The sequence below is a fragment of the Lissotriton helveticus genome, chromosome 8, assembly GCF_964261635.1.
Source record: "Lissotriton helveticus chromosome 8, aLisHel1.1, whole genome shotgun sequence".
Taxonomy (NCBI): domain Eukaryota; kingdom Metazoa; phylum Chordata; class Amphibia; order Caudata; family Salamandridae; genus Lissotriton; species Lissotriton helveticus.
In genome coordinates, this window is record NC_136069.1 from 568794991 (window position 1) to 568808626 (window position 13636).

Below are 13636 nucleotides of genomic sequence, written 5' to 3' on the forward strand. Positions count from 1 at the left end.
TTACAATAGCCTGAAAGGGATGGATACTTTGAATCAAAATAGATTCATAAGTATTTAAATCCTTCAATTCAGAAGGAATCTCAACCAATTCCAGATTATTATGAACTGCTCTAGCAGGCATCTGGTTTTGATTTAATTTGTTACAACAATAAGTACACACACGTTGATCCAATCCCAAATCAAAACAATTTTCTACCATCAAGTATGTTGTAAAATCCTTCCATTCACTATTATTTTCCCTTTCACTTTTTCCATATAAATCCACTAACTTAGTCTGATTCTTATAATAAGTGTGTCGACAACACACACAAGTGAAATTTGGCCTCTCACTTGATTTCACCTCAAACGTCGCAATTTCCCTCTGGAAATTATCTGTACTGGAAACCTGTACACTATCTTCCACATTACCCGCTTCTTCTTGGTCAATTTCAACATTCTCCTCTTTACTTCCAAAGTAACAAAACTCAATTTCTTCACATATATTCTTCACATCTATTTCAGAACCATGCAAAAGAGCAGCGCATAATTGTTTAAGCATAATTGCTGGACTCTTAGCATAATACAACATTCTAACTAATTTCCTCACTTTATTATGATGCACTGCTAGCATCCTGAAATGATGAAAAACACTCTGGCATACTCTCCTGGAAAGACAAGCCAGTGAATGACCATGCAAACCTGTCACTTCTCTCACTCTGCAAGGATCTAATTCTTGCAACAACCTTATTTTCTGCTTCAAACTTTTCTTATTAAATGACCGTACAAAATCACAAAGCAAATTGATGGAATCCTGTCGCACACTACAAATACTACTACACTTCCAGGTGTACACAGGACCCTTAGCACGTCTTCCTAAAACCTCATTACCTAACACTTCTTCTGCCTCTGTTGTCACAAGTATTTCTTTTTCAACTGGACAACCATCTTTCACTTCATAAGCACGACCACTGGTGTCAACTGCATGCACCAAATCATTATCCTGGAAATAACTCTCCTCATTAAAAAATGCCTCACAGCTTGAACTATGAATCCATTCTCCAGAAAAAACTTCACAAAAATTACTACGATTAACTATTCTCTTCCATCTACTATTTCTTTTGAAATCATAAATTGCCTTGTTTAGCTTCCTAATTCTATTGATTATCAAAATAAATAACTTACGTTTAATTTCAAATGCCTGATCAATAACTTTCTCAACTTTTTTTTTTCTCTTATAAAAAACCACTTTCTGTTGACCTTTCTTAATATTTTTTAACAAATTGCCAATTATCCTGTTGCGGAACATTCGTTTACGAATGTCCCTAAACTGTTGTTTCCTTCTACTATCATGCACAGAGTTATCTCTTGCTCTAGCAGTAACATTTTTGTTTGGCCTTTCCTTTCCATTTGAATTGCTTCTCTTTTTATGGACTGAAACATTTTCTGTAGTAATATTTTTTTTTACTACACATATTTCTTATGAATGTTTTTGTACTCTTACCCGGTGCTTTCTTCGTGACTTGACAAATCTTTTTGTTAGAGGACTGCTGCTTCTTTTGATTCACCTGCTGTCTTTGACGTTTTGCAGCCTTTCTCTCTCTTTCTTTCGTTGGCATGGTGAAATGTTGAAATGATCTGCAGTTGAATCTGTGGTAAAATATATTAAAAAATGTTATTAACCACTATTACCAAACAGTAAATCAATAACAGTGATCAAAAACTTAACACACTACTTGACATTTTAAATAGAAGATTTTTTAGTCCTTGGCAAATTTACAATACAGAAATAGCAGAAAAGAAATGGAATTTATATTCATGTTACCTGTGCTATTTTATATGTGAATCTGATCTAATTTTATGAGCATATTTTAATATTTTATTGAAGACACTACACATAACCTGTTTTTGAAGGTGTCTTTATTTTTAAATTAAACGGTTTACACTTTTACTTTTTATTTATTATAAATTTTAAAAATAAATGTTTATAGTTCCATAGGCTCAAGCAGGTCAGCTTCCCACCCTATGTCATATAATTCGGACAAATCTGCATCCTCATCACGCTCTTCTTCATCCTCAGGATTTAAATCATCCAAGGGATCAACATCCACTGATGTTTCAATTACAAGTTCAATGATGAGGTCAAAATCAACTGATTGCAGATTGTCGCTCATGTTGATGTTGTCTTTATCTTTAAAGAAAGATAACAACAATGAGATGTTGCAGAGTAAGAGACAAATCTCAGAGATTATAATAGTAAAATTGTTTAACAAGAGTAACATTTTGCAGCTATTATTTAGCCATGTCCAGCGATGCTGAGCAGGTGAAGCCTATGTCTAATTTTTCAGTGAACAGGACTCATCTCTTCTTAACCTTGGATAAGCCTCACCAACTCTGTGTCCCCTGCACATACTTAAATGTAAAGGGGCAGATTTATGTTAAATGGCACATCCCCAGGCATGCACCAGTTAACGTGCACCGCTGCTCTGCCACCCATGGTGTGCCGTATTTACAATCAGATAGGAGAAAGCTGCGTCAAAACCCTGCGCCTGCTTTAAGCATGCATAGGTCTTGACGCAACATTGTGGAGATGGGGCACCCCTGAGCCTTGCTTGAGCTGCATCGCACTTGCGATACAACTCCAGCAATCACTACCTTTACAGCACAGATACGTCACGCATCTGTGCCATTTTTGCCCCATGATGCCCCGCATTGTAAATGCAGCACACCATGGGTGGCAAATTTTGCTATTCCTTATTTTGCATCAAACTTGTTTGATACATACCATTTGTCTAATTAGCATTCGCAAAGGCCGAAATTCGCAGAATTTTGATCTTTGCGAATGCTAATTAGCTTGATACATATGGCCCCAAGTGAGGCCTGTCTTGCAACATGGTGCATCTTTTGCATCACTGCTGCATCGGTTTCATGTGGTACGTTTTTTTTACACCATGACATATCTGCCTAAATGCATCAATTTGTAATTTTGTCGCCTCATAGCAAATCTTTTGCACCGCCGCTGCATCATAAAAGTGACGCACAGTGGCGCAAAAGAGGCATACACCTATCATAAATCTGTCCCTAGCATTTTAAATGATTAATCCAGGATGACGATAAGGTGTGGCCTATCCAGAGGTTTGTTTAAGGTGAGGCCTACTCAGGATTGCAGATTAAAGTTACGCTTGATGAAGAATACAGAGGAGATAATACATGTAAAGGCCTACCAATGAAGTAAGTTATGTCCACTTTATTTCGCCAGTCATCATAAATGTATCCCTAAGCTTCTTATCTTGTTACAGATGAACCACCATATGTACCATCAAACTATTTTGCATTTCCTAAATAGCGAATTTTAAGGAATAAATAGCAATTCTTTACCATTCCTAATTTGCAATGAGCAAATTGCTAATTGCAAATTACCCATTCATTTCCATGGGCTAGGAGGCTCATAGGAATGAAGGTGCAATTTGCGATTAGCAATTAGCTCATCGCAAATTAGGAATTTTTTCAAGGGTGCAGGGGTATCTCAAGAACACCCTGCTGCACCCCTGAAAAAGAAATTTGGGGGCATATGGCGCACATACATGCCCTAAGGACATGTATTGGCGTCATATGGCACCTTTTGTTTTTTGGAAAAAAATGCTTTTTGAAAAGAATTCGGAAATTACCACAAACTAGAAGTTGGTGGTAGTTTCCAAATCCTTAATGTTATTTTTTACATATTTTTTGTTTGATACATTGCATTTAAGGAATCGCAAAATTTGCAAATCCTTCAGTGCAATCGCAAAATAAAGAATAACAAATTTTGAATTAAGGACATTTTAAGTCATTTCCACATGTGCAGTGTTTTCAAATTTTGATTTGAAAATCGTTTTTGGGGAAAAGGAATGGTTTGCAAAATTATGACAAGGACATAATGGTGTATGCTTCTCTATAAGGCATTTCACTGTCTCTGATGTCATTTTTCCCATATTACATTATAAGACCTTTCCCCATGGAGCACATTCCTTGTAAATATGCTCCCACCTGTGCATGGTGAATTTAGATTTTGACTGTTTGAGTCACATAGCCATGTTAAAAGTGACCCAAAAAAATTGCAAACGCTTTAAAAAAACACATTCATGTGTCTTAAGGACATTTTAAGTCATTTCCCCGTGGACAGTGTTTTGTAAGTGGCGCAAAAGAGGCATACACCTATCATAAATCTGTCCCTAGCATTTTAAATGATTAATTCATGATGACGATAAGGTGTGGCCTATCCAGAGGTTTGTTTAAGGTGAGGCCTACTCAGGATTGCAGATTAAAGTTACGCTTGATGAAGAATACAGAGGAGATAATACATGTAAAGGCCTACCAATGAAGTAAGTGATGTGCACTTTATTTCGCCAGTCATCATAAATGTATCCCTAAGCTTCTTATCTTGTTACAGATGAACCACCATATGTACCATCAAACTATTTTACATTTCCTAAATAGCGAATTTTAAGGAATAAATAGCAATTCTTTACCATTCCTAATTTGCAATGAGCAAATTGCTAATTGCAAATTACCCATTCATTTCCATGGGCTAGGAGGCTCATAGGAATGAAGGTGCAATTTGCGATTAGCAATTAGCTCATCGCAAATTAGGAATTTTTTCAAGGGTGCAGGGGTATCTCAAGAACACCCTGCTGCACCCCTGAAAAAGAAATTTGGGGGCATATGGCGCACATACATGCCCTAAGGACATGTATTGGCGTCATATGGCACCTTTTGTTTTTTGGAAAAAAATGCTTTTTGAAAAGAATTCGGAAATTACCACAAACTAGAAGTTGGTGGTAGTTTCCAAATCCTTAATGTTATTTTTTACATATTTTTTGTTTGATACATTGCATTTAAGGAATCGCAAAATTTGCAAATCCTTCAGTGCAATCGCAAAATAAAGAATAGCAAATTTTGAATTAAAGACATTTTAAGTCATTTCCACATGTGCAGTGTTTTCAAATTATGATTTGAAAATCGTTTTTAGGGAAAAGGAATGGTTTGCAAAATTATGACAAGGACATAATGGTGTATGCTTCTCTATAAGGCATTTCACTGTCTTTTTTTCCCATATTACATTATAAGACCTTTCCCCATGGAGCACATTCCTTGTAAATATGCTCCCACCTGTGCATGGTGAATTTAGATTTTGACTGTTTGAGTCACATAGCCATGTTAAAAGTGACCCAAAAAAATTGCAAACGCTTTAAAAAAACACATTCATGTGTCTTAAGGACATTTTAAGTCATTTCCCCGTGGACAGTGTTTTGTAAGTGGCGCAAAAGAGGCATACACCTATCATAAATCTGTCCCTAGCATTTTAAATGATTAATTCATGATGACGATAAGGTGTGGCCTATCCAGAGGTTTGTTTAAGGTGAGGCCTACTCAGGATTGCAGATTAAAGTTACGCTTGATGAAGAATACAGAGGACATAATACATGTAAAGCTCTACCAATGAAGTAAGTAATGTCCACTTCATTGCGCCAGTCATCATAAATGTATCCCTAAGCTTCTTATCTTGTTAGACATCAACCGCCATATGTACCATCAAACTATTTTGCATTTCCTAAATAGCGAATTTTAAGGAATAAATAGCGATTCTTTACCATTCCAAATTTGCGATGAGCAAATTGCTAATTGCAAATTACCCATTCATTTCCATGGGCCAGGATACCCATATGAATGAAGGTGCAATTTGCGATTAGCAATTAGCTCATCGCAAATTAGGAATTTTTCCAAAGGTGCAGGGGTGTCTCAAGAACACCCTGCTGCACCCCTGAAAAAGAAATTTGGGGGCATATGGCGCACATAAATTTTAACAACATTCCTTTACCTCAAAAACGATTTTCAATTCATAATTTGAAAACACTGCCCACAGGGAAATTACTTAAAATGTCCTTAAGACACATGAAAGTGTTTTTTGATTGCCTTTCCAGCATGGTTGGGTCACTTTTAACATGGCTATGTAACACAAACATTTAAAATCTAAATTTGCCATGCACAGGTGGGAGCATATTTACAAGCAATTTGCGCCACAGAGAAAGGTCTTACATTAAAATGGGAAAAATAACATCAGGGACAGTCAATTGCCTTATAAAGAAGCATACACCATTATGTCCTTGTCATAAATTTAAAAACAATTCCTTTTCCCCAAAAACGATTTTCAAATCATAATTTCAAAACACTGCACATGGGAAAATTACTTAAAATGTCCTTAAGACACATAAAAGCGTTTTTTGATTGCCTTTGCAGCATGTTTGTATCACTTTTAACATGGCTATGTAACACAAACATTCAAAATCTAAATTTTCCATGCACAGGTGGGAGCATATTTACAAGCAATTTGCGCCACATAATTCATAATTTTCTCCATAAAGCACACTATTCTCTATCTAAATTAAAGAAATATTTTCTCACCTTAGCAAATACTTTGAGTTTGAAAACAGTCTCAGAAACACACCAATTTGTCTTCAGCAGAGCAAAAGGTATGCACTCCAGAGTCTGCAGCTATCAAAAGCACAGAAATGCTGTAATTCTTCACACATATCTCTCATGTCACCCGATCAAAACTCTTCTCTCACTTTTTTTCAAATGAAAACCCTTCCCCCCTCTGCCATTTCATGCCTTTTCTGCATGGCAACCACCTCTTGGAAGACGTCTCGTGTTTGCAAGTTCACACAACAATGTTGCAATTGAACTCTGAACTCTCAGTGCACCTGCATATCCAGTGCATTCTTTCATTTATTGATTTTTTATTGACCATTCAAAATACATCTTTCAAATAACTCATCCATGCACCCTAACTTTCTGTTTTCAGCAATCAAAATCCACCAATCACTGTTACTGCTTCATGAACACAGAAACTCCACAGTTTTTTTCATTTTAAACTCTCGTTTTTTCAACTGCCATTTCATTGCCACACTTCATCTGACTGCAGGAGAACCTTCTCTCACCATGTTTTCTGTCTGGATTGTTGGACATAGTTATATCCACTGGGCTCACAGGTATGCTGAGAACAGAAAATTACCTAACCTCAATTTACAAGATGTGGAAATTAAGTGGTTTGGCCACAGAGGATTAAAATGTCACCAATTGATACCATTGGTGAAAACCTTTATGCATTTGCCCAAACCTGACCTGTTAATTGTGCACTGTGGAGGTAATGATTTGGGCACTTTGACTGGGGTAGGTCTGGAAATGCTTTTAAAGGACACCTTTGAGCAATTAATGGCACTTTTTCCTCAGACTGCCTTGGTATATTCAAATATATGCCAAAGACAGAAATGGAGGTGGTCAAACCAATTTTGTCCACAAATTGAGAAGTCGAGGAAGCATGTAAACAAATCTGTTTCAGCTTACATGAGAGACCATGGAATGGGCTCCATGTAAAACAATAACTTGCGTTACTACATGCAAGATATCTACAGAGGAGATGGAGTTCACTTCTCAGATGAGGGCAACAGAATTTTCACTCTGAATTTAAGACTGTGCATTGGTACCTACTTATAAGTACCTAAATGTACCATAAACCCAAAAGCTCTTCTCAGAGCTACCCTACATCTGATCACTCACAATTATTATTTTACTCTAACTTTTTTCACTAATTTTCAACAAAGTACGCTCCCCGGGGCGCTACCCGGTACGCGAACCGGGAGCTAACCTCGCGAATTTTTTTTAAAAAATGGGTTTTTTTCGCACATATAAGCCTCCTCAGCCACCCTCACAAAACCTAGGGGGTCAAGATAAGTCTACCGTGCCCCCTTCTACCCATTCTGAACATTATTTGCCCTCCATTTTGTATCTTAATTCGACCGAAACACAAAATGGTGGACTCCCGTAACGCTTAAGGTTCGCGAACCGGGGCGCTCAACGGTTCGCGTACCGGGTCGCTCCCTGGGAAGCGCACCATCAAAAAAGGTGGGAAAGTAGTTTACAGAAAAGCCACTGGAGACAATTTCACCAAATATAGATTAGCTCATACTACATACCAATCCCTACCATTTTCACAAATTTGATTGGAATTCCATTTAGCCATTTAGCCTGTAGACCTCTCTAAATACCCTGAGGTAAATTACTTCTCAAAACACATCTGAAGTGTTGGAATTGACAACCAATTAAAATGTTACTTTCATTTTCTACTTTTTTTACCTGACATTTGATTGGTTATGTACCTGAATATATATAAAAGAAGAGAATGAAACACAGCCATTTTGACTACTACTTCCTGGTGTACATTTCAATTGGATTTTCACTAATCACTTCAACTTCTTTCTAAAGGTAAGTTGTTATTTTAAAAACTGAACTATATTGTGCACTATCAGTTAATATGGTAAACTTTTTCTGATAGTTATATACTATCCCTCTGTAGTAGTTATAGATTTAGATAGACTTCTCTGTTATAGTTATGGATGGAGTTAGGCTTCTCTTTTATAATTATGAATTTACTTACGTTAAATCACATACACTTTTTTATATTCCTACTTCCACTCTGATACTATACACTGCCCAAAGATAAATTCTCTGTTAAAAAATGCCTATCTAAAATTAATCCCAACAGTGCCCTATCTCTACTAATATATATTTTTTTTATCCAAATTTCAGGCAACATGGAAGGCGAACAGAAAGTTTCATTTCAAATTGTCCTGCAACAGAGCAGCCAAGAATTAATTGATCCAAATTATATAGAATTTATGGATGAAACTTGGGACCAAGAACTACTGCAATGTGTGGAAGCAGTGGATGACCTCCTTCAAAATGAGGACATTTTACACCCTCATAGATTACAAGCTATGTTCAATGAAAATGACGACATTTCAGACAGTGAAATGTTAGAAATGTTATTAAATTTTGAAACACAATCACAATAATAAATAATTGCTTGAAAAATAAAAAAAATAAAAAATAATCAACAAAACCAACAATCAATTAACATACAGTATTTGAAAAGTCTATCATTCATTTTTCATTGCAGTATGCTGCCCAGAACGCTTCCCGGTTCGCTGACCGGGCGCTACCCACGCAAAAAAACAAAAAAATGTTTTTTCTTTTTTTTGCCCCGCGGGGCCCTTTTAAAACCTCCACATTAAACCTAGGGGGTCAGGGAGGATCTAGTATGCCCCCTTATGGTTATTTCCCCCTTTGTTTTGGCCTCCTCTTGTCTCTCAATCCTACCGAGAGACAAGATGGCGGCCGCTCCGGACTGTTTAGAATGTTGACAGACACCGGAGAACCAATCAGCTTCGCTACGCGAAGTTCCGGTACGCGTAAGGTCCGCGAACCGGGGCGCTGCCCGGTCCGCTGTAACAGATATATATCTTTTTTTAAACGTTAATTTCTCAAAATCCACTGGAGCACATATATTGAGACCTACAAAAGGCACATCGGGCTACCAGTCCCTACAATTTTGCCAAGTTTCGTGCAAATCCATTCAGCCGTTCAGGCTAAAAGTGAGGCCAACCGCCCTATGGAAAACTCAATGTTAAAAACACGTTTTGGGACCCCCCTTTTTTCTCGACCCCCCCTGGACGAACCCCCCCAAATTTCCAGGGGCTGCTCAGAAACAAAATGTTCAATTTTCCAGAAAATTTCAGCCAATTCCGTCCACAAACGCCAAAGTTATTAGACATAGAATTTTCAAAAATCCCATAGGGAAAAAATCCTAACTATATATACCTACTGGCGACCGCCAGTAGGTAATATATATATATATATATACATATATATATATATATATAATTTTATTTACAAGAGCATGTCCAAATGTTGCCCAGCTTTATTAAAGATACAGGAGACTTTTTGAATAAGCTGGAGTCCATACAATGGCAAGATAATTGGTGTATTATCACGTTAGACATCGAGTCATTGTATACATGTATTCAACACACTAAGGGCATTGAGACAATCAGACATTTTTTGGGACGTAAATCCTGTGCATATTACAGCCATAACAAAATGATATGTGATTTGGTGCAGTGGTGCCTCAACAATAACTATTTCTCGTTTGGTAAGGAGATATGGAGGCAGATACGCGGTGTTGCTATGGGATCCTGCTTCTCTCCCAGCTACGCGTGCTTGCACGTAGGGTTGTGGGAGGAGCAGGATCTCGTCAACGTCCCTGGTATCCAACATGTGAAGCATTGGATGAGATTCATCGATGATGTGTTCTGTGTATGGGAGGGCGACATAAATGGTGCTAAAATCTTTGTCGATGCTCTCAACACCAATTGTTTCAATCTTTTTTTTACATCAAGCATTAGCACTTCTTCTGCTGAATTTCTAGATGTCTGTATAAGTATCAACGGCACAGTGATTGGCACTTCACTGCATCGAAAACCCACTACAGGCAACAGTATTCTGCACGCCAGCAGTGGGCATCCCAGACACGTAATATCCAGTATCCCTTTGGGTGAGTTGTTGCGTTTAAAGAGAATCTGCAACACCCAGGAAAAATTTGAGGAAGGAGCAGTTGCCATGATGGCCAGACTACAAGCTAGGGGTTACAGCAAAAATTGCTTGTTTAATGCACTAGCAAAGAGCAGAGAACGATCAAGAGTTTCTCTACTGGCACCTAAATTGCTTGATGACAATACCAATACAGACACTGTTAGATTGATAACAACTTACAGTAGACAACATCGCCAAATCAAATCCATTGTTAACAAACACTGGGCTATACTCAAGACAGATGGTGTTCTTCGTGACAGGACTGCTGATAAACCAGTGGTGACATTCAGACGGGCAGTCAGCATGCACAACAAGCTGGTTAAATCCAGCCCTGAACTGCCAAAGGTAAATGAGTGGTTTGGAGGTAAAGGTTTCCACAAATGCTTTTCCTGTCGAGCTTGCAAATATGGTCAAAACACGACCCACTATAGTACCCCATTTTCCAACATGGAATTACCCATTCATGGCAATTACAATTGACGCACTGAGTTCGCTGTTTACGTACTGACATGCACCTGTGGTCTGCGCTATGTGGGTAGTACCGGTGCCCAGGTGCATGTCAGGATATTGCAGCATCTACGTGCCATTGACAATCATGATGGGGCATACCCAGTGGTGCGTCATTTTAACATCAGACATAACAGGGATCTGTCTTGTCTTACATACTATGTAATTGACGCCGTTGCCCCCCTCAGACGCGGTGGCGACCGCGATAAACGACTACGCAGATTGGAAACACGGTACATAATCAAGCTTGACAGCAAACAACCCAACAGGTTGAATGCGACTGAGGATTTGCACAATTTTCTGTAGATAGTCGTTTCAATCGCATCCATATCGTATTTAGGCCCTTATACCTCCATGTTGGAGGTTTCAGCAATGCTTTACTTCACTTTAGATTGGGGTACACACAAATATTTCATATGACACACATTAAGATGAAAACAAAGAGTGTACTCCAGTATGATGACCTCCAGTCCTACTACCATTTTTAGATTGGCTGTTTTGGTTATCAAACAATGCGGTCTTTTAAATATTATTTGGTTATTCTTTGGGTGGTTAAATTACACTGTGTATATATAGGAGCACTTGTTAATTATTGTAATTAAAAAATTTTGTTAGTAGGTCGTAATATTTATGAAGAACGAAATTTATAAATGCATACATTTTAATAAATATATAGGACTGTAGCTTATAGTCACGGTTAAACACGCAGGTGCATTTAGTGGCAATTCCTTTGTCGCATATGATCCAGCTAAGCTCTGGTCTAAGTTCCAACAACAGTGCGTCAGGCCTAGTATTTAAACTTGTCTACAATGTCATTATATAATCATTTAATTTTTTGGTCTATTGAACTATGTAGCTAACAAGGTTATGCACTATGCATGTAGGCATTTTATTTTAATTAATCAGTGGATTATTTATCTGCATTCAAGCAGTTAAGATATAACCAAAATGTCATTAATGTATTCATACAGTAATTTTCTGTGCATGTTCACAATGAGTGTATACTGTGGCAGAATCAACATTAGTGGTATCATTTTTATCGCTATGTACGTCAAATGCCTCTTCATGACATTGTCCATTATCCCTGATTTCTTTTACATGTAAAATGAAGCGTTGTTGCTTTAAATCCGTGAAATCCGGGCCACGGGCTGGACTATGTGATGCACGTGTGGGAGGTGTGGCCCATAGGTGGGGTCAGAATCAACAACATAAAAGAAAACAAAAAAAACAAATGTGATGTGTACTCGAAACGTTGCATTTTGAAGGCTTGTGAATAAAACAACCTGCCTGGATATCGTGGGGTCTGTCTCTTCTTTCGCCGCGCAAGTGGAGGTCTGAAGATTTCGGTGATATATATCTATATATATATATATATATATATATATATTCACTGAAAAAAACATAGGTTATAGACCATATATAGTTAGGAATTAGCATTTAAAAAACCTTATTTTACTCACACAAAACCATTGAAATTCCATATATAGTTAGTTGCACTAACTATATATCGCGCACCCGCAATCCACTGCTGATGATGTCACATATTACATCATTCATGACATGGTCAGTGACATCACTGATGACATCACTGATGACATCTCAAATGACATCACTGATGACATCACTGATGACAACATCCAGTGACTGTATGTTTCTGTAAAGTTAAAATATGTCTTACATATTGAAGAATGAGTGGATGTAGAAGTGTCTGGATGAAGGATTTAGTAGGTGCATGACTGACTGTATGAGTGAGTGATTAAATGTGTCTCACTGAGTGCATGGGTTAGTGACTAAACTGTCTTAATTTGTGCATCATTATGTCTATTGTTCTGTAAACTGTTGCATGTGTTGATCAATAGCTATATGAGTAACTATATGGGTTATTGATTGATTGTCCAAGTATTTGTATGGGAGACTGAGTGTGTGTGTGGCTGGCTGGGAGGTGTGTGACTCTGTGCAGATCAATGTGTACTTATATCAATGATTGTATAACAAGGTAAGTATGTGTTAGTATATGGTGCTCTATGTTTAACTGTATAGACAAGAAAATGGAAGTGTGATTGATTCTTTACAGGACTGACTAGGTGTGTGAGTAACTCCATGGATGAGTGGCAGAGTGTGAGTGTCTGTATAGGTGTATGAGTGCATATGATAGTGTTGTAAAGATGAGTGATTGTATGTATGAATGATTGTATGGGTGAATGAGTGAATGTGTGTGTAGACGTAGGAATCAGTGAGTACATATGTAGTAACTAGTATTGGTGTGTCAATGGTTTCAAAAATTATACTCTGTATTTAACACTGGGTGAAACAGAGGTTATATTAAAATATGAGGAGATGCATTGTATTGTCACATGAATGATATCATCAGTGATGTGGTCATTGATGTCAAATGAGATGTCATCAGTGATGTCATCAGTGATGTCATTTGAGATGTCATCAGTGATGTCATCAGTGATGTCACTGACCATGTCATGAATGATGTAATATGTGACATCATCAGCAGTGGATTGCGGGTGCGCGATATATAGTTAGTGCAACTAACTATATATGGAATTTCAATGGTTTTGTGTGAGTAAAATAAGGTTTTTTAAATGCTAATTCCTAACTATATATGGTCTATAACCTATGGTTTTTTCAGTGAATTTTCAAGGTTTTGTAAATGCTAATTCCTAACTATATATGG